At 43.2% G+C, this 21,272-nt stretch overlaps 1 protein-coding gene across 1 annotated transcript in view; it reads right to left on the reverse strand.

The window, feature by feature from the left end:
• MSRA (methionine sulfoxide reductase A) overlaps positions 1-21,272 on the reverse strand; it is a 255,962-nt gene that overhangs the window by 62,435 nt on the left and 172,255 nt on the right. The window lies entirely within an intron of this gene.

The following is a 21,272-nucleotide window of genomic DNA, read 5'->3' on the forward strand; positions in this document are numbered from 1 at the left end:
ATTAATTAGGACTTCTTCATCCTTCTTTTCTGACCGGCACATAGCAATGGATTATTTACCCGTATTAAACGGAATTCTTCAAATACACTGCCTGAAAAAAAGAGCTCTTCTGGAGCCACAGAACAGAGCCAAGAAGATCCAGATGGATTTAAAGCATTTAAATTAATACTGTTCCCACGTAGCCCGGTGCGAGCGCACAGCTGTAGCGCAGTCGTGTTGATAAAGGGAGACGGGCTGGCTCTACCCTGTCAGTTAATATTGTGCCATAGCTTCACGACACAGCACGTTGGCATCGCGTGTTGGCAGAGTATGTGACAGTCACTGCCCCTGTTCCCTTCCCGAGAAACAGATTTGAAATCCTCAAAGCAACCGAGGAGCCTGAACTTTGCGGAGTTTATCGGGGCCGAGCCTATTAAATCACCGAGGGCCGTAGAAAAGGCCACCTCCTACACCAAAAAGTGCCAGGATAAGAAAAAAGGACAGAACAAGAGTAGTAATAAGGACACTAGCACTGAATAAAATTCCTTCTTTTTATTCTCTGCAATTTCTGAAAGGAAATGGGAAAAGGAAAAAAAAAAAAAAGACAAGTGTAGATCTATGAAAATAACCTTGTTTTATCCACTACGGGCCCCCGAGATCACTGCTCCTGAAGATTAGTAGTTATAAAGTCTCCCTCAGAAAGCAGGAGAGTGAGCCTCTCTCGGAAAGCCTAACAAAAAACAAATTGAAAATAGCTTTGCTGAGGTGCTTCTGTCTGACTGAGAATTGCATCTAACCACGTAATTTCCATGAAAAGTTAAATAACTGCCTCACAGACCACAATAATGGGAAGTGTGGAGAGCAAATCGCAAAATCCTACTGGTTCAGGTGGGTGAACCGTGATGGGCTTGGACAGTGGGAGTGGTGCTGGATCAAGTTTTGGTGTGCTCTGGGGCTCACGTCAAAGGCTTGGGAAGCTTTCAACATCTTCTCAAGGCAAAGGCAGGAGCTGGAATGAACCTTTAGTTCTCTTTCAATAAAAACTAGGCACCTGATTTTCATCTCTGCCGACTCTTGCTGTGAACTTGCTGCACACACCGTGCAAAGAAGCCATAAAGTTGAGTATAAATGGATATTAACCAACAGTCAGGTAATACAAAAAGAATCAGGATCCAGAATTTTATTAGCTTCCAAACCCCAAAGACTCAAACTGAAATGTCATGAGACTGAAGGGGGGAAAAGCAATCCTGTAGAGAAAGAAACTGGCGCAACTTTGAAACATCCTTTAATAGAAGATGACAAAGAATCACCTTGTCCTACGGAAAAATTTACCTGAAAAATGAGCTATTAGAGCCTGAAAGTCACACCTTAAATGAGCATGAGCATGTATTTCTCTTCCTAGAGGTGGCACAAAGGAAGAGCCAACAAGCTCACTGAGAATTGTGCAAAGACTTCAGCAAAAAAGTACTGAAAAAAAGAGACTTGGAAGGTAAACTTGATTTCCCAAAGGGGATGAGTAAGCAGTCATTTCCCTCGCAGGCAAATGAAAGCAACAATCAGCTTTCAAAGATGCCATTCACAAAACTGCCCTTAATGGGAGAGCAGAGTGACTGAATCCAGGCAGGAAATTAAGAGACAGCGCAGGGAGGGTCATTGTGACGAGAAGACTCAAAGAGAAAACAGAGAAAAGAAACAAGGGGGCTGTGCAGCGCTGTTATCTCCTTTGACTGGGTCCCATTAATACCATACAATAATTAAGAGAGTGATGAAAAGAGTGGGAATCTTTATAAAAATACCCCAACTTTTTCAAAGGCAGAATTCTGTTGGAGCTTCAGAATTTTTCTTTCCAAATATGCCAAAAGACATCCCAGCAGGACAGCCAAGCTTATGCTATATGGATTATCTGCTGATAGGGGTATCGTCATGGAAACATGATCTTTGCTTAGAACTGATTGCTTACTCCTGCTCTCATTCCCTTCATATATTAATAATAGAATTTTTTCGGTTGTTATTAAGTCAGTGACAGACTATGGACCTGACTCTTCTGCTATGTCCTGTATAGATTTCGTCCTGGTTTTCAGCTGTGTCATTGCTACAGACAGATTGCAGTCGTGGCCACAACCCACAGGAAAAACTGGCCTCTGGTCCCCATACAGGGACTGTGCCTGGTTTAGTAAGGACACACAACACCCTGTTTTTGCAAGGATGGACGGAACCTTTAGACTATGATACATCAGAGATACTGAGAATACAACTCACACCCCAGGACATGGAACAAAATAGATGAAGCGGGATTCTCCTCCAGAAGCTTCTACTTGGGTATTTACAAGAAGTTTTCTAAGGTCCCCTTAAAGCCAATAAAGACTTCCTGCAGGATATGGTTGTGTGACATGGGCACCCATGGGCATTATCTGAGATGCCACAGGGAATTTTGTCCAGCTCCTAACTGCCATTCCCATGGCTCAGATCTCCTGTGGGTTCTGAAACATGGCTGCCAGCTTTATGTGGACATCTCAGATACCCCAGATCATCTTTAACAGCACTCGGCATATGTGTCTGGACAACTTAATTGAGCCCAGTGGAGCCCAGAGATCAATTTCTGCTGACTAAAGATAAATGTTTACTTTAGGAAGAATCATAGAATCACAGAATGGTTTGGGTTGGAAGGGACCTTAAAGACCATCCAGTCCCACAACCCTGCCCTGGGCAGGGACACCTCCCACCAGACCGGGTTTCTCCAAGCCCCCTCAACCCTGACCTTGAACCCCTCCAGTGATGGGGCAGCCACAGCTTCTCTGGGCAACCTGGGCCAGGTTCTTTCAGCAAACTCACAATAATTTCAGCTCCCTCTTGGAGATTTTACCCCTCCTGATGTTTGGAAAAAACCCACCAATTGACATTAGGAATAAGCAGGTGCTTACAGTAACACAGATGGCCTATTTAAAATAAGATAACCTTGTATAAAAATAGTGTATTATATTATTATAGAGATTGAAGCTGGAAAGAAAAAGCAATGTTTATATGCACATCCATTTTGAGGGTGCAAAGTGTCCCCTACCCACAAAGATTGTTTATAGGATTGAACTAAGCAGGACCAGGACATGGCCTCAGGCACTGACTGGGGCAACTGGGTGGCCCATGGCTCCCTGCAGTCCCTGGTGTCCACCCCAGCACTGCCTGTACCAGGGGACGCAAAGGGCCCAGGACTTACTTTGAAAGACAACATAGACACAAGCACCCTACTTTGTTTTCATCTGAGCAACTATAAGAATGTGAAAACTTGGCCTCAGGATGAAAAAATGGGCCTGATCTTTTCTTTTAAACCACTTTAGAGGTGGCCCGAAGTACCCTGAATTCAATCCTTCCCTTTCTCCTAGGCAAAAGGCTTCTTATGACTATTTAATAACAGCTCTTTTTCTGCTGGCACTTCATGTCCCAGCTTTGCTGGGTTCATGTGGCCATGGACTGCAGCTGCAACACCCATGTATGATCCCTGGTCTGTCACCATCCTCCCCCAGTAACACCATTCACACTGGTTGTCTTCAGCCCAGTCCCACCTGCCTGTGCCTGTCCCTGTGCCTGCCTTTTACATCGAATCACAGATTCTGTGCAAAAGAATTCTCATCATTTGTGGGGAAGGAATTCACCCCTCCAGACTTTGCACATACCAGTAGAAAGGAGCAAAAGAGAAAACAAGACACATGTATTTCTTCAGAAAAGGAAAACTGTTCCATGCCAGGAACTGTGTTCCCCAAATTTGAAGGAAGTGTTGCCATGCTTCCCATAGCCCCCAGCCTATGTCATTCACAAGTTTATATGACGGTTAATTGATGAAAAATGATGAAAACATGATAAAATGCAGATGGGAGGAGACAGAGCCACGTGACGATGAACTCATAAGGTGACACAAGTTTGCAGGGGGAGCCTGGTGACTTTGGATCATCTCAAAATACGTGCAGGCTTAAAACTGGCTCTTCCCCACCCTGTGGGACCACTCAGCATCACTTCAACCCCTGACGGACGTGAGCTCGGAGGAGGTGAAGGTAGAGCCCAGGAAAAACATGTAGAGGAGAGGGAGGAAGAAGAAGTCTGCAGACATCTGGGTGAGAAGCGTATAAAGGCTTCCAGGCTAGTAAACAGAGTGGACTTTAGATGGAATCAGGACCTCTAATCACGACTTCTTCTTTTTTCAAAGTTTTCTGTGAAACACAACAAAGTCTCACCCAGTTATGCCGCTGTAAGTGGAAATGCCACTGAGTTGCATCAGTGCAAACCCAGAACGACTGAGAAAGGCTGTTTGGATTTATTTCTTACATGCATCTGTGTAGCTGCACCCTCAAGATGCATTATTTAAAAATTCAGAGAAACGCAGTGTTATTTAGTCATTTTGTACACAAAATAGTCAGGATGGCAGGCACCAACGGCAACTCGAATGGTCACCGATGAGTCTGGAATAGAGTTTTACAACAGCATAACGTTAAGCTCTGAAATCTGTTGTAGAGCAGAGTTAATTTTTAAAAAGAGGGAAATGTATACTCGACTACCCTCTTCTTCCTCCCTCCACCCCCAAGCCCCCCAAACACTGGGTCTGGCGGTTATTCTGATCCCTGGAGTTTGATGCATGTTTGATTCACAGACTGCAGCATGTCTGCACCAGATGGCCCCGAGTTAATGAACACAAACTCATCACTTTTACTCACGAGGGAAATGTGCAGCTCAATCTGATTTGTACTCGACAACTAAAAATATTTTAGTATTTTTAGTGAGCATTTTACTGTTACAAAATGGCATTTGAGGAAAGCATTAAAAAGAACACAGCCTACCCAACAAATGTACTTCCACAGATGAAGAACAGCGCTGCTGCCTTTTCCCCCTTCTCATCAGAGCTAAGTTAACATATTCCCAAACCTTAAAATGGCAAACACCACATAAAGAAAGCTCTAAGAACCGGGGCCTTCTCAGGCACCAGTAAAGCCATTTGTGAAAAAAAGTCTCCTGAGTTTGCTGGAAGCAGGATTGGGCTCCGAGTTTGTTCCCGCAGCAGGTTTGAAGCGATATGGGTCATATTCTCAGGCAGCATAAAACGAAGTGAATGCTTGGAAAGCACCAGAGCTGTGATTATTTATACCAGCTAATGATGGGTCTGCATGGGGTCACTGTGATTTTCACATGGAGCGCACAAGATGCAACTGCCTGAGAATATGAAACACATATAAAAAGCAGCATTATGCTGCCATGCTACAGGAAAGATTTATCCCCGAGGAACCAAGAGACATTTGTTGAAAGATGAAAACCAGATCCCCCAGTCTACGGCCCAAAAATGGATTAATTGCTTCCCTTGGAGTCAACGAGCACAGAGTCATGATTGCAAACACATGGCAGGAGCCACACTCCCAGAATTTAAAGGCATCTTGATTTCAACCTTTCACTCGAAAGGTGCCAAAATTTTAATGTGATTTTAGCCTGAAATGTGACTTCCTTACTGCCCTCTGTGATTTTACGTGCTTGAGTGGGATACACACCACAAGATCATAAGATGCAATTCTTAACAAAACCTTATAGTTATCTGGAAACTTGTAAGAGTCACTGTATCTTGATGTAAATATTCGATATAGTTGGGTGTTTTGTTGACTCCGTACAGTTTTTGCTGTTACTCTTGCATTATGGTGATGCATTCTCTACTCATAGTTTCAAGATGGCATGGAATAAGTCAGATTTTAAAAACTGACAAGACAATAACATCCTCACACCACATTCTTCAAGATGCAAGGCCAAGCCAGGTCACAGAAGAACTGAAGGAATAAGTCAGATTTTAAAAACCAAGAAGACAATAACATATTAACCATAACTCTTCTTGCCACACTCTTCGAGAAGCAAGGCCAAGCCAGGTCACAGAAGAACTGACTCCCAGATGCCATGGATACACCATTCAGAGCTGAGCATCTGGGTCTTGGAGCTGCCGAATTTACGCCAGAGGTAGGCACCTGCCAAACCAACCTACTAGAGCCCGAACACATTCCCCATCCCCTCCAAAAGGAAGAGCCAGTGCCAGGAAGGAGTTTTACAGTGTTATGACTTATTTCTTACAGAAATAGAAGGCAAACAGATCGTGTGCAATGCCAGCTCCATAATTGGTAGTCCCACAGAGCACGTGGACTGTCTGCTTGATGGCGTATCTATCTCTCTACCTACACATCTTCTCAACTACACCCATCTCCATTATACAGTTGTGATAAAGTTATTAGTTATTAAATAGTAAAGTACCAATACAACACCACCTCATATCAGTGTCAAGCAGGATATTCTTAAAGGTTGAGCCAATGAAAAAGAGAGAGGAAAACCAGAGGATGGTGAGAGGCCATTGTGGTCTCCTGAACCATGGAAGAATTAGCCGAGGTGATCTCACCAACAAGTATCAATATCTAAAAGGCAGGTGGCAAGAGGATGGGGCCAGGCTCTTAGCCGAGGTGATCTCATCAACAAGTATAAATATCTAAAGGGCAGGTGGCAAGAGGATGGGGCCAGGCTCTTCGCAGTGGTGCCCAGTGACAGGACAAGGGGTAATGGGCACAAACTGGAGCACAGGAAATTCCATCTCAACATGAGGAAAAACTTCTTTCTTGTGAGGGTAACAGAGCCCTGGAAGAGACTGCCCAGAGATGTCTGAATGTCTCCTTCTCTGGAGACATTCAAACTCCTCCTGGAATATGGTCCTGTCCAACCTGCTTTGGGTGACCCTGCTCTGGCAGGGGGTTGGAGGAGATGATCTCCAGAGGTCCCATCAAACCCCTGCCAGTCTATGATTCTGTGAGGGAAACACCCATCAAGGTCCCATTCATCACTAGATGCTGGGAAGGAATCCCTAACCGAGCTTTGCTTCCTGCTCTTTGTGCTGCTTCAGTCAACTTTCTCCTCTCCTGCAGCTCCCCCCTAAAGCATCTGTCTTTGCTAGATCAGAACTGAAATATTTGCTGTTTGCCACAAAAACTCCTCAAGACAGGGATCACCTCCCATTAGGTGATAAGGCAGTGCCAGTGCGATGCGGTAGGAGACACCACCTCACCAGGATCACCAAAGAACTAGTGCAGGAATGATCCCCATCCCTGGGGAGCAATCTCACAGCCATCCCAAATGGGCACTAAGAGCAAATCCTCCCTCTCTCAGGATATCTCTGTTCTTTCACACACACAAATCAAATAATTTTAAAATGTTTTAATGTGAAACAAAAACAAGCACATAAACCTTGATAACCTTGATGTTTTCTAAGAAAAAGAATTTGTTTTCTGACCTGCCCCTCACAGTTTAAAATGTATGACAAAAATGTTGGAAAGAAATCTGTTTTACTTAACTGAGGGAGTCAAAATTCAATTGAGAATGAAATACTAATTGCTATTTTACCTCTCTAATCATTCCTGCTTCTGTTGTATTACGATGTACTGAAGCTAGAACCCGAACACACCCTCCATTTGGAAATCTTTCATTCAGACTCCTCTAAGGATCCAAATGGCTCCAGCAAGTATTTCTTCATGTCATTAATCTCCCCTCCAATGCAAACTTTCTGATGTGCAAGCTGTTCACCCTCCCTGTCCTTTACAACTGGATATAAACAAGGGATGCGCGAGCGCTTTGACGGGGGGACCACGGGCCATCTATCACCCACAACAAGCCAGCACGGTGGGAGTCATGGCTTCTTCCACCTGATGTTCCAAAATTGTGACTTTTGAAATAAAAGGAAGAATTGGCATTCCTCCGCCACGCTGCAAGGGATCGGGGTTGCTTCTGGTTTGCTGTCTAATTAATAAAGAAAGCATTTAACTAGCTTGAGTTTGGGAAGCCTACTGTTAATGCTGCCTTGCCCTGCAGCTGTTAATGCCATTTTATTAGCGACAGTGACAAAGGCACCACGAAGTTACTAACATTTTATGCCTCCTGATGTTAGTTCCTCACAGCTCTGCGGGGCTGGGCTGGTGTCTCTGTAGCCAGGAAATCTCAGCGCATGCTTTTTAAGGCAGATTGGCTTGTTCACCTTCCCATTCTTTCGTCACTCACGCCCCTCTTTAAACGTAAACCAAGGAAACAAATAATATTTGAGACTATGCCCATGCACCATTAAAAATAGGCATGCAGCACTCTCCATGCATAATTCATTCTTCCTGTATTTCCAGTCAAGACGTCTTCACTTTGCAAGTGTAAAGTGACAGTTCTTGCAGATTTGGGAAATAATCTTTTACATCTGTTACAAGCTAGCAGACACCATTTGGCAAGTGTTAAAAAAATACCATATACGACCAGGAATACGGCGTTCTGTTTGGTTAGAAGCATTCTTGAACTAAAAGTCTTTAGGTAAAAAAAAAAAAAAAAAAAAAGATGACTTGAATGTTCTTTCCTTCTACCAGAAATATTCTCATTTTCCAGCTATTTATCTCTCTATTTCCTTTGTGTGTTATGGCCTCCTCATTCCTCACTCTTTTCTTTTTGACATGCATCATTTCACTAGATCATCTTGTTTTGCAAATATTGGGGGTTGCATCATTTCACCAGATCATCTTGTTTTGCAAATATTGGGGGTTTTTACATTATTTCTCTTTTTAATGCTGACACTTCAGCCATCTTTATCACTCCAGCCTCAGAATAAGCTTCAGTTCCCATCCTGCTCAGGCCTCTTGTGCCCTGTTCCTGTAGCCTGACCCCCTGGGGCCTCACCCCATCTATGTCCTCTCTCTTTACCACCAGCCTTCTCCCAGTTCAGCCCCTACCACTGCCTTCATTCCCCATCTATCTAATTTAACTCTCTACTTTTAAGTCCTATTAGTCTTGCCTCAGAAGCGCGAGGAGTAACGCCGTCATAACAAAGAGAGGGAGAGCTTGTAGGGCCACTTTACAGAGTGATTTAGCAGGGCACGGAGAACCTTGCTGCATACTAATGCCGTTTTAATAATGCTTGCCCAAACACCCCGGTGGCTGTGCTAACAGTATGCGGGCTCCCGACGAGCCGGGAATGCGATTTGTGTGCACATGAGGAGTTAAGATAATGGGTGAATGCACATTGCAACCAAGTTTGCCATCAGCAGGAATATCACCGAGACTCAAAGCTTTTCTCTGCCTTTCCTTTAGAGGTTTTCTCCTGCTATAACACCCTCCTTTGCTCTCTACACTTAAATGCGCTCCATTTGCATTCCAGCCCTTCATTTAAAGAAATAATACAACTGATGCTATCCGTGTAGCTAAATAAAGCGATATATATTTAATTAAAATGATGCTGACGCAGCAGCAGCATTCACAATTCATTGCTGTCCCCGGGGCCTCTCCCCATCTATGTCCTCTCTCTTTCCCTCCAGCCTTTTCCCAGTTTAGCCCTTACCACTGCCTTCATTCCCCATCTATCTAATTTAACTCTCTACTTTTAAGTCCTATTAGTCTTGCCTCAGAAGCGCGAGGAGTAACGCCGTCATAACAAAGAGAGGGAGAGCTTGTAGGGCCACTTTACAGAGTGATTTAGCAGGGCACGGAGAACCTTGCTGCATACTAATGCCGTTTTAATAATGCTTGCCCAAACACCCCGGTGGCTGTGCTAACAGTATGCGGGCTCCCGACGAGCCGGGAATGCGATTTGTGTGCACATGAGGAGTTAAGATAATGGGTGAATGCACATTGCAACCAAGTTTGCCATCAGCAGGAATATCACCGAGACTCAAAGCTTTTCTCTGCCTTTCCTTTAGAGGTTTTCTCCTGCTATAACACCCTCCTTTGCTCTCTACACTTAAATGCGCTCCATTTGCATTCCAGCCCTTCATTTAAAGAAATAATACAACTGATGCTATCCGTGTAGCTAAATAAAGCGATATATATTTAATTAAAATGATGCTGACGCAGCAGCAGCATTCACAATTCATTGCTGCTTTTGCACCCGCTTGCAAAGATGGTGAGCAAAAACATCTACAGAGCCTGAGGGACCACATCCTGTCACCTCCTCCTCTGGAATTGCAAATCTCCTTGAGCATCTCCGGTGCATCCTTCAAGGCTTCACCCTGGAAAAGAGCTCTGCCCTGCAAGGGGCACGGCTGGAGGGTGCCCACCAACCCACAGCCTTGGGAGTAGTTCCCAGGTCCTCAGCATCCCTGCCCAAAGAAGAATTTGCTGGCAAAAATTCACAGACACACAGAAATAAGCCAGCAGTTTCTGAGACATCATATTTACTGTGTGAAGAGAAGGAAAACAAGCTTCTAAGTTTGTTTCAAGTTTGGGAGGCAAGACCCTAAAATATCAGATTTTTTTTAAAATCATTAACAAAACAATGAGGGGGGGGAAACCACTGCCAGCGTGTCCCTTTTCAGGCAGGATTTGAGCAACGTTAGAAATGCTAGATGAAGCATATTGATTTTTCTATTTGTGGCTTTGATGGGAATTTAATTGAAAAGCTCAGTAACTCAGGTTTTGAAGCTTGTTTGCACAGAGTGTTCCACAGCAAAATTGTGAAATAAAAAAATAAAAAAATAAAAAAACAACAGAGGATTATTTTTTTTTTCTGGTCAGCCAGAAGAGGCGGTGACAAGAGACCTGCTATGGATTTTTTACATTCTCATCTCCCAGAGTTTGAAATCACATGCACTTTATTCATTGCCTATAGACAGACATCGCATTTTGTCAGTACAGCTCATCATGAAAGCTAGGCTGCTGGCAATTAATTTTTCTTCTTTTATTTTCCTCCTTTTTATATGATTAGAAATGGTCATAAGGATTTCCATCAGGATCACTTCAGTAAACCGAAAAAGGAGGAAACACCCTGGCCCTCTCCTTTGTGGTCAATTAATATGAAAAACCCAGTAATTCTGAAGTTGTTCCATGTACACATCTTGGGTTCAAATATCCTTTATTGTTTCTAGATGAAAAAATGCAAAGGAAAAGCCCGAAGAAGCAAGGAGTAAGTGACAGGGTGGGATGGCATGTGAAGACATGGAGGTATCTTTTTAGCAGCTAATGGGGAAGAGTGACAGTTTTCCTCTACCTATTTTTTAGGAAAAAATACCCACAAGAAGCTTTGGTGGTGTCACTGTATTAACTTGCCACTGCGGAAAATGATCCTTTTCATTTAGTTCTGGCCCAGAATGTGAGTTTTTCCCAAAGTTTACACTTCTCCTGTGAGTTGCAGCCCAGAGACGCTGATAACGGTGACGTGTTCTCCCAGAATTAGAGCCCAAGCTCAATTAAGACTCGAGTTAGGGGATAATACATCTGCCTGTTTATTTAGTGGTATTTCCACAGATTGGTGTTTTCTCACCTGGAAATATTTTCAGTTTAGGATGATGGTTAAATATTCACTTTTATCTGCAAAGTCTCAAACACAACTGGATGTGTTTATGCCTTTTTCCTTGTAATACAGCAACAGCACCGGGAGACACATCTCACAGCTTCCCCATGTAAAGCAGAAGAGGGTTGTTTTGTGATAGATCTGAGGAGGATCCTTAACAAAACGAGTCTGTTTTAATCCGATGGTAACATCCTATTTTCCCAAGTGCTCTCAACTTTCAAGAAAGCTACTGGCTAACCGCTAGACGCTCGTTACATGGAAATGATATTAATTAAACAGAGGAGAGATGTCAGTCAGATGCGCCATTTTTCTCCGTATCTGTGTCAAAACTCTAAACTGTGCACAATATAATATCATGTAGCTCACAGCCTAATCGAGTGGCACATGAAAACCTAATTGCATTACAGCGCAGTGCGATGAGATGAGTAAAGCCACCACATGACAAGTTGTCCCAGGATGATAGTAACTGTCCCACATTCTATTATTTTGGGAATAATAAACATTATATGTAGGAAAACACTAAGCCAAAATAAGCTTGGTCATCCCACAGAGCTTGTGACAGATGGCAATTCTAGCTCTATAATCAAAGCAATAATTAACCTAGTAGTTTAAAAAAAAAATAATCAAACCACATTTGCAATCCAGTTCTTGACATCAGGGATATGCTGCAACATTCAGTAGTGTTTTCAGACACACTGATCATCTGTATTAAATAGGGTTACTCACAGGAAGCCTCTGGTCCTGCAGAAGACATCAAGGGTCACCAATATCTAGTACTTATTTCAAGTGCTGATGTCTTTGGCAAAATCATAGAATCATAGAATTGTCTAGATTGGAAGGGACCTTTAAGATCATCTAGTCCAACCATCAACCTAACTGATAAAAACCATCGCTAAACCATGTCTCTAAGCTCTATGTCAACCTGTCTTTTAAATACCTCCAGGGATGGTGCCTCAACCACTTCCCTGGGCAGCCCATTCCAAGGCTTAATAACCCTTGCAGTGTAAAAATTTTTGCTAATATCCAATCTGAACCTCCCCTGGCACAACTTGAGGCCATTTCCTCTTGTCCCATCGCCTGTTCCTTGGGAGAAGAGACCGACCCCCCCCGGCTACACCTTCCTTTTGGGGAGTTGTAGAGAGCGAGAAGGTCTCCCCTCAGCCTCCTTTTCTCCAGGCTGAACACCCCCAGCTCCCTCAGCCTCTCCTCACAAGACTTGTGCTCCAGACCCATCACCAGCTTCGTTGCCCTTCTCTGGACAAGCTCCAGCTTGAAAGTGGAACTGAGGATCTTTTCAAAGGATATATCTCTTTTTATTCTATTCATTCAATATCTGTGAAGAAGCTCATTTCACTATTTTACCTGTTTTAACCCTAAATTCACGGGTGGAAATAAACCCTAACCCTATCATTTGTTGATGAACTGATTGGCTCATCAGGACGTAGCGTAACTTCTGCCTGACAACCAAAATATGTAAACTTTAAAGTCAGGATTATCAGTTTAGATTCGCATGTGCAATTTGCAAGAATATTTTCACACTCATTTTTATTAATTTCTTCTTGTTTATTGCCCAAGTTCACACATCAATTACCACGGACCTAAGTGGACTTCTCTGCATGAGATGTCTCTCCAAATTTTAGGGGTCTCTCCACCTCATCTTTTATCAGATCCACTTTTATTAACTTAAACGGCAGAAGGAAATGGTAAAAATAAAGGAAATAAATATATGTGTGTGTGTATATATATAAAACAGTGATAGGTTCACAGTGATAATTAGCAAAAAGAAGTCATCTTACATTGTAATTATTGCACGGAAAGAGCTGTGTTGAGCTTTCGAGAAGAAGTCATCTTACATTGTGATTATTGCACGGAAAGAGCTGTGTTGAGCTTTCTCTGTTCACAGTCATCATTAAGATGACAGTAGTTCTGTGCTCACTGCATGAGTTTTTCAGCGTTAATTTTAGGTAAAGTTGAAGTATTTTATGATGATGGTGACAACCAGGCATTTGAGATTTGACAGGCTGTTGGTGTATGATCCCAGGAAACATGGTTTTCTACCACCATCAGAGAACTCTCTTGCCATAGAATTTGCTTATTTTTGGTATATCCTGTCTTTTCGGTACATCAGCCTTTGCAACTTGTGACATTACACAAACTGCTGTGAATATTGGGACACACAAAACAGGGTCACCATAGGGTCCAGGAAATTGAATATTGATGAACAAAGTAATGGTTCTCCCAATAAATCCATAAATTCATAAAGGCAAGGCACGGGTTACAGTATGGCTTAATGCAGCTCTTCTAAAATAGGGACAAATTGAGGATAAATGAATTCATAAAATAGTAGCACTTTGCATTGAGAGGGCCACAGGTCTGGAAGGTCTCCTCCTGTGTTACCAAATTCCCTTTCCTGCCACTCAAGCTCACACACATCCTTTCCTGAACTTTGCAAGCACTGGCACATAAATCATCAGATTTCTTTCCCCCTCTATTCTGTTTGGGCAGCTGTTCCTGAACCCAGCTGCTCTAATGATTATAAAACATCTAATTTCCAAACCTAAATGTAAAGGTGGCCAATTTATACCCACCTGGATTTGTGCTAACATTGTTCTTTACCTTAAACAGCTTTTTCCTCACTCCCTGATATTTACTTCTTTCCAGAAAAAAAATAACATCCTTGTTTTGCTCAGCTTGTTTACAAGATAACAAACCACGGTCTTTTCTTGTTTAATACTTCCACGTCCCCTGACCATCCAGTAACTTTTCTGCATCTGTCCTGGATGAGTGATCAGAGCTGAACACAAACTACAGAGGGGTCTGAACTAACGCCCTCCACATTGTCATTTCAGCTCCAGTTCCCCAGTTCTACAGAAAACTTGGCCCACAGATACCAGATCGACCACCTTTCACCTCCCTGCTGCCTCACAGTGTCACCCAGAAGTGTCCCCAGGTCATAGAATCATAGAATAGGTAGAGTTGGAAAGGACCACCAAGATCATCGAGTTCCAATGCCCCTGCCCTGAGCAGGGACACCTCCCACCACACCAGGTTGCTCCAAGCCCCCTCCAACCTGACCTTGAACCCCTCCAGGGATGGGGCAGCCACAGCTTCTCTGGACAACCTGGGCCAAGCTCTCACCACCCTCACAAGTCAAGAATTTCTTCCTAATATCTCATCTAAACCTCCCCTCTTTCAGTTTAAAACCATTACCCCTTGTCCTATCCCTTCTCACTGCTTGGAGCATGTGAAAATCTCCAGCCACCAGAGAAGGTTATGGCACTGGTTTTGCTAAATATTTCCTTCGGTTTTCTCAACCAGCAAAATTACACCTGTCTAAGTGATGTGCATTATTTAAAACAACTGTGGAGAGGAACATTGCCTGATCTCACTGTGATCAAAGGCAACGGTAGAAGTCCTTCGCATTCAGAGAAGTAATTCTTGATGTGGAATGGCTTCATTCATACTGGGAAATAAAGTGTGCTGAATCATTCATTATTCATTCCGCAGTGCACAGGCCAGGCGGTGCAGCTGGGCTCACGTCCAAGCAACCAGACTCTCCTACTCCCAACGGTCTGGTCACGCTGAAACTGCCTCTTGGGGACTGTCCTTCACCTTGTCACCTTCACATCTCTCCTGGGCATTGCTCTGGAGATTGTTAGTGAGACAAAGCTAAAACCGTGCCAGCAATCATGCTGACAACTGAGGAGCGTGCACAGTTGCAGGGCAGCACTTGGACCCAGGCCATAACCATGTTTACCACACCAGTATGAGCATGGCTCTCACCTGCCCTTGTAATGGAGAACAAAAGAGGCCAAGGAGAGAGCCCAAGCAAGATGTTTAACTCTAGGTCACTCCATGACCTGGTTCTGGACAAACCTACAGCAGAGGTGCCTGCCAGTAAACTGGAAGTTGAGTTCAGTTACCTCAATACAGATACTTTGCTTTCATCTCCAGTTGCTGATCCAGAAGTGTGCAGGAGTCCTGCAGGTCCTTTGACCTATCTCCTTGGTCCTTTGTTCTGGTGAGACCCTACCTGGAGTACAATGTCCAGCTCTGGGGCCTCAGCACAGGAGAGACACAGACCTGTTGGACCAGAGCCAGATGAAGCCCCGGAGATGCTGGGAGGGCTGGAGCCCCTCTGCTGGGAGGACAGGCTGAGAGAGTTGGGGGGGTTCAGCCTGGAGAAGAGAAGGCTCCGGGGAGACATCATTGTGGTCCTTCAGTACTTAAAGGGGGCCTACAGGAAAGACGGGGACAAACTTTTTAGCAGGGTCTGTTGTGATAGGACAAGGGGTGATGGCTATCAATTAAGAGAAGGAAGATTTAGACTAGATAGAAGGAAGACATTTTGAATGTTGAGGGTGGTGAAACCCTGGCCACGGTTGTCCAGAGAGGTGGTGGATGCCCCATCCCTGGAAACATTCCAGGTCAGGTTGGACAGGGCTCTGAGCAACCTGGTCTACTTGAAGCTGTCCCTGCCCATGGCAGAGGGTTGAACTGGATGGCCCTTAAAGGTCCCTTCCCACCCAACCCATTCTGTGATTCTATGATTCTAACAGCCCCATACAAATGTCTCGGATACCCTGAAGCATCATAAATTGCACCAGGTGCTAAGTTTGGACACTAGACTTTTGGGTTTGGGGGTTTCACTTTGGGGCAGCACAAACTCAACACAAAGAGGGACAATTGCAGGAGGAGGCAGAACCAGAACAGCCAAGCAGAAGGAAAGCCTGCAGGAAGGTCAGGGCTATGATGTTAACATTAAAGACTTCACCAAAGGGGTAAAACTGGACTTTCTCCACTGAAATGTGCTTACCAGCACAGATATATTTCATGGTTTTATGCTCAGATATGGAATTATTTCATTTTCGTCTTTTCTACCATGGGCAAATTCCAAAAGTGCAAGTTGAAATGGAAAAACATACCTTGGCATTTTATTGCAGGTTGCCTTTTCTATTGAACCAGCAGCATTAATAAACATTGCAGAGCTTTCAGAGGGGAAGATTCCGCAGCCCCTCTGTGCTCTACCTCATTACCTTTTCATTTTGTTTTGTTTGCAGCTTTCTGTCAGTATAAACATGACGCATTGTCAAGCGTACAGCAGGTCGGGTGATGACATTTTTTAATGTTCACATAACAGCCTGACCCCCTGCTCACATTCACTAAAAAGAAAATAAGGAAACCCCCCTGTTTTAAGTTTTAAATGCTAACTAGGTTCTATATTTGATTTGTTTTTCCTTCCCAGCAACACTAATTTCAAATTGAACTGCTGACTCAATTAGCAAAATGTTGAAGTTGTTGAGACCTGGTATAATATTATGTCCCATTAACAAAAAGGAAGCCAGTAGTGTTTTTATGCCAGTAACTAAATCCAGCACCAGCATTTTAATGGGCTACTTTAATTAAACAAATTAAATTAATGATGGCTTCTGCAGGATGATGAATTACACTATTTAATATATCATTGCTACGTGCTAATCCCATTTTTAATATTATCTTCAAACACTGATCAATACACAGACACAGAAGTCATAAACTGACTGATGTCAAGAAAAAAAATCCCAACAACGGGTTCAAAAGAAACATTAAAAAGTGTAAATAAAACTACTCTCTACCTACAACCAAGATGCTGTGGACTCTAACAATGATAAGAAAGAACCTTATAGTATGCATTATATTAGTAGCATGAACTGTATTTTTTGAGTTAGAAGGCAAACAAAACAAATGGAAGTTGAGAACATGACCATGGTGCGATGCGCGTTAAATGAAAGTCATCCTGGGCCCGAGGAATTTATAACAGTTATAACTTATAATCTGAATAAATCAGGTGTCTGCACAATCACAAGTAGCCCTCAGCCTTTGGATTTTTGTCTTATGCCCTTACTGATCCCAATCAGCTTCCTTACAGCAACACTTTAGGAAAAGATCATAACTTCGTCAAGCAATGAAGGCCACCCCACCCCACATCCCAATGTGGCCTCTTCTATGAGCAGAACTCACATCCCATCTCTCCAAAATGAATCATGGGACCTATGACTGTTCAGGGCCAAATACTGGTAAATGTGGGATGATCTTCGCTCCCAAAGAAATCATTTTCAGCTGAAGTTATGGCAATGAACAGCACCATTACAGGATAACATAAACCAGGTGGGGTCTGTAGTGCCCTTTGCAAGTGGGGGGGGGGTTTTTCCACCTACTTTTAGGAGGCCAGTGTAGGATTTAGCTACCAATGTGACTTCTAGACAGCTCAAGGGATTCAAGTCAGATGTTTAGTCAGTTTAAAGGCTATGAAACCTGTTTGTCTTAGAGACAAAAAGAAGAAAAAAAGTTGTTTATAAGGATCACTATTAATAATAAATAGAAATTTATTTACTCGTATCATTCTGTGATTCTGTGATGGAAGACTAGGATGGGATTTCCATGCAACTGGAAGAGGCTCCACAAAACCGACGGGAACAGGAGCAAGACGAAGGGTAGAAGAGGCAACCAAGCAGCACTTTAACATTGGGAGATAACCACAGATCCTAAGGAGCCTGGTAAAAAGTCTTCCTCTTCTTTTGGCATAATTTTCTGTGATTTTTTTTTTCTAATAGAGCCAAATTTGTGTTATTTTAGAACAGCATCAGAGAGCTACACACCACAGACTACAACCAAGTTCTAGAGAACGTATCGTGCCATTGACAGCTACTTGAAACTGGCTGAGGGGATCTGAAATCTGGCACATTGATAAAGACTCAAGGAAAGATTAGACAGGATTAAATGGGAATAACTGAGAAAAATGGAAAAAGATGCAAGGTACAGACACAGCGAGATAACACAACCATCCAAAGCATAGTGATCAAGCCTGAAGATGAGAAATGTTGCTCACGCAAGACGAAACACTTGGCTGTAGCTTCCTGAAATTCCAAGCGTTAAAGAAAATGGAACCAAACAAAAAGATTTTTTCAAAGAAAAGAACTAAAAGAAGCACAGGCATGAAAAGGATTTGTTCATCTGCTATAAAAAAGACTTTTCAGAGTTCTCTAAAGTACCTCCAACACCAAATTCCCCTCACCAAGCCAGGAGCTGTCTCTCCAAAGACATGCCAAAGCCCAGTATCACCCATGAACTCACACCCCACACATGGGCACACCCTTCATCAGACCTGCTATGGGAAACAGGAGTGATACCAGTCTCCAACAACCTCTCCTCTCACATTTGCCAAGTTCATATTCATTTTACTAGAGAATCCCAGCTCCTGGACACTTAGTCTACCATGTGCAGACATATCTAAAATAAATACATTTTTCTAATGGTATAAGGTGATAACATTGATTCTGAACACAGGACAGTTAATAGCAGTGATGTCCCGTGGTGGCACACGAGCCTCGATGTTACAACCTGAAGGACAACCCTCACGGGTTTTTCACCTGAGAAACACAGACCATTTTCTGATTCCATTACATAAAAATTTTTAGAAATCAAGAAGTCTTCTTCTTGGGCTCCGTGTTTTATTCAACTCACTGTAGCTGAAGGGAGCCAGCTCAGAATCCCTGGTGTTTGTACCTGGGGGGACGGAGGGGCAAAGAAGTCCCAGATGATATGGCAGGATGCTAATTCAGGCCTTTTAATGAATTCAGACCCAGAATAAATCAAAGAACTCTGCTTAAAATAAAATAAATAAATAAATAAACCCCAAACAAACAACAAACCAAGCTACAGGTGTAGATTGTGAACTGGCATTATCTTCTCTTGTTTAAAAAAATGACATGGTAATTCTAATAACAAACTATGTTATAAATAGACACTTGGTTACAATATCTTAGCTTGAGCATCTGCATTTTCAGCATCTGAAAGGCAGAAGCTGAGGACCGTTGGCTGCAAAACTGGAGACCTAAACAGGACGAAAGAAAACACGGAGTGAAGTTCAACCAAACCCTCAATCTGCTCTTCTTCATACTCTCCACTTGAATATCGTCCTTCAGCTGCTTCATGCTGGAGGAGAAGTCAAATGGCCCGGCCCCAGACACCCCAGCACTTGCCATCCATGGCAGCAACCTACTCTTGGGGCATCCTCTCTGAATACATCCCAGCCCACTGGCCGAGGACAAACGGCCATCGTGCACCCGAATTTGAGCACTTTGGGCTTTTTTCTTCTTCCTCTCCCCACCTGGTTGGTGAGTCCACTGGCTACAGCAGCTACCATAGAAACCAAAGCACTGCTCTGCAGCACACGGAGCAGATGTCACGCCAAGCAAGATGAATGCGATGTGGCGAGGGGGGGGTGGTGGATGCAAGAGGAGGAGGAGGAGGAGGAGGAGGGGTGGAGGATGCAAGAGGAGGAGGAGGAGGGAAAGCAGCATCACACGTTCAGAATTAAATGTTCCCACCAGAGGGAGTGAGTCATTTTTGAAGTATGTGCAAAGCTGCAATTTTTATTTTTTTTTTTTCTCCTGCACTCTCAATGCGCATCCGCAAACACGGCCGTACAAATAAATGTGCTTTCATCTCTTCTGCACAGGTGCTCGAGTCGCCCGTGCTCTGCTCCCTAATGAGAGCTGTGATTTTCTCGTGATGCTAAATTAATGCCTTGACCTAAAACAACCACCCGAGCCAGAACTGTGCGGTCATCTCAAAAATACCCAGTAAAGCTTTTTCCCTTCCTCTCCTTCCAGGATAGTGCAGAAATATGACACTGTATAAAGTCAATATATATTAGACAAGCATTTTACGGCAAAAAGTCGCTCCATTTGACTAACAAGCCATAATTCAGACCTGCATTGCATTTTAACTGGAAGTAAAAAATAGTATCAACCACTCTGGAGCAGTGTTTTATTTCCTCTGATCTTACCGTTAAAATTAATATCTTTGCCCCAAGTCCTGTTGTGGTTTTTTTTATTTTTAATTCACAAATGGCCATTCTAAATATTATGATCTTTTCCCAATACAACCATTATTCCTCCTCTTTCTTCCCTCAGTATGTCTTGTACATATCCAATTCACTGTGCCTAACGCACTTTACCGATATATTTGTTGAAATATCATCTTGCAATGAAATTAAGGGGAGAAAAAGACACATTCTTTCTATTTGTGAAATTAGAATTAGATCCCATCGATTTTTGCAATCTCTGTCCAGTGTCAAGCATTGAGCGTGGCAACTGTGAAGAGCTGACTCTGAAAGGTGCTGAGTGCCCATGATTTCCATGGCTATCAATGCACTTGAAGATGTTCAGCAAGTTCAAGATGAGAAGCCATGAACACTCATGGGCCTTCAACATCTCAGCACGTGCAAGTGGACCTGCAGACCCCCAACATCAGCTCCTGTGGATGCCAATGAAATTTCCACTCCAAGATGGAAGAAATTCTTTACAATGGGGGTGCTGAATCCCTGGCCCAGGTTGCCCAAAGAGGTGGTGGATGCCCCATCCCTGGAAACATTCCAGGTCAGGTTAGACAGGGCTCTGGACAAACTGGTATAGTTGAAGATGTCACTGCTCATGGCAGGGGGTGGGACTATATGGCCTTTGAAGGTCCCTTCTAACCCAAAATATTCTTTGATTCCATGATTCTATGATAATTTTCAAATAAATGGAATGGAATATTTGTCAAGCCTTCTTTCAGCTGGACTGTGTGATGAATTCACAATCATAACAACAGTAGGAGAAAATGATGCCTAAGAAATGCTGTTTAGTTCTATAGACTGTATATATTTAAATGATGGGCCATGATATAAGGGCTCTGGGCAGACTGGTATAGTTGAAGATGTCACTGCTCATGGCAGGGGGTGGGACTATATGGCCTTTGAAGGTCCCTTCTAACCCAAAATATTCTTTGATTCCATGATTCTATGATAATTTTCAAATAAATGGAATGGAATATTTGTCAAGCCTTCTTTCAGCTGGACTGTGTGATGAATTCACAATCATACACAACAACAGTAGGAGAAAATGATGCCTAAGAAATGATGTTTAGTTCTATAGACTGTAAATATTTAAGTGATGGGCCA

The sequence above is a fragment of the Calidris pugnax genome, unplaced genomic scaffold, assembly GCF_001431845.1.
Source record: "Calidris pugnax isolate Ruff unplaced genomic scaffold, ASM143184v1 scaffold154, whole genome shotgun sequence".
Taxonomy (NCBI): domain Eukaryota; kingdom Metazoa; phylum Chordata; class Aves; order Charadriiformes; family Scolopacidae; genus Calidris; species Calidris pugnax.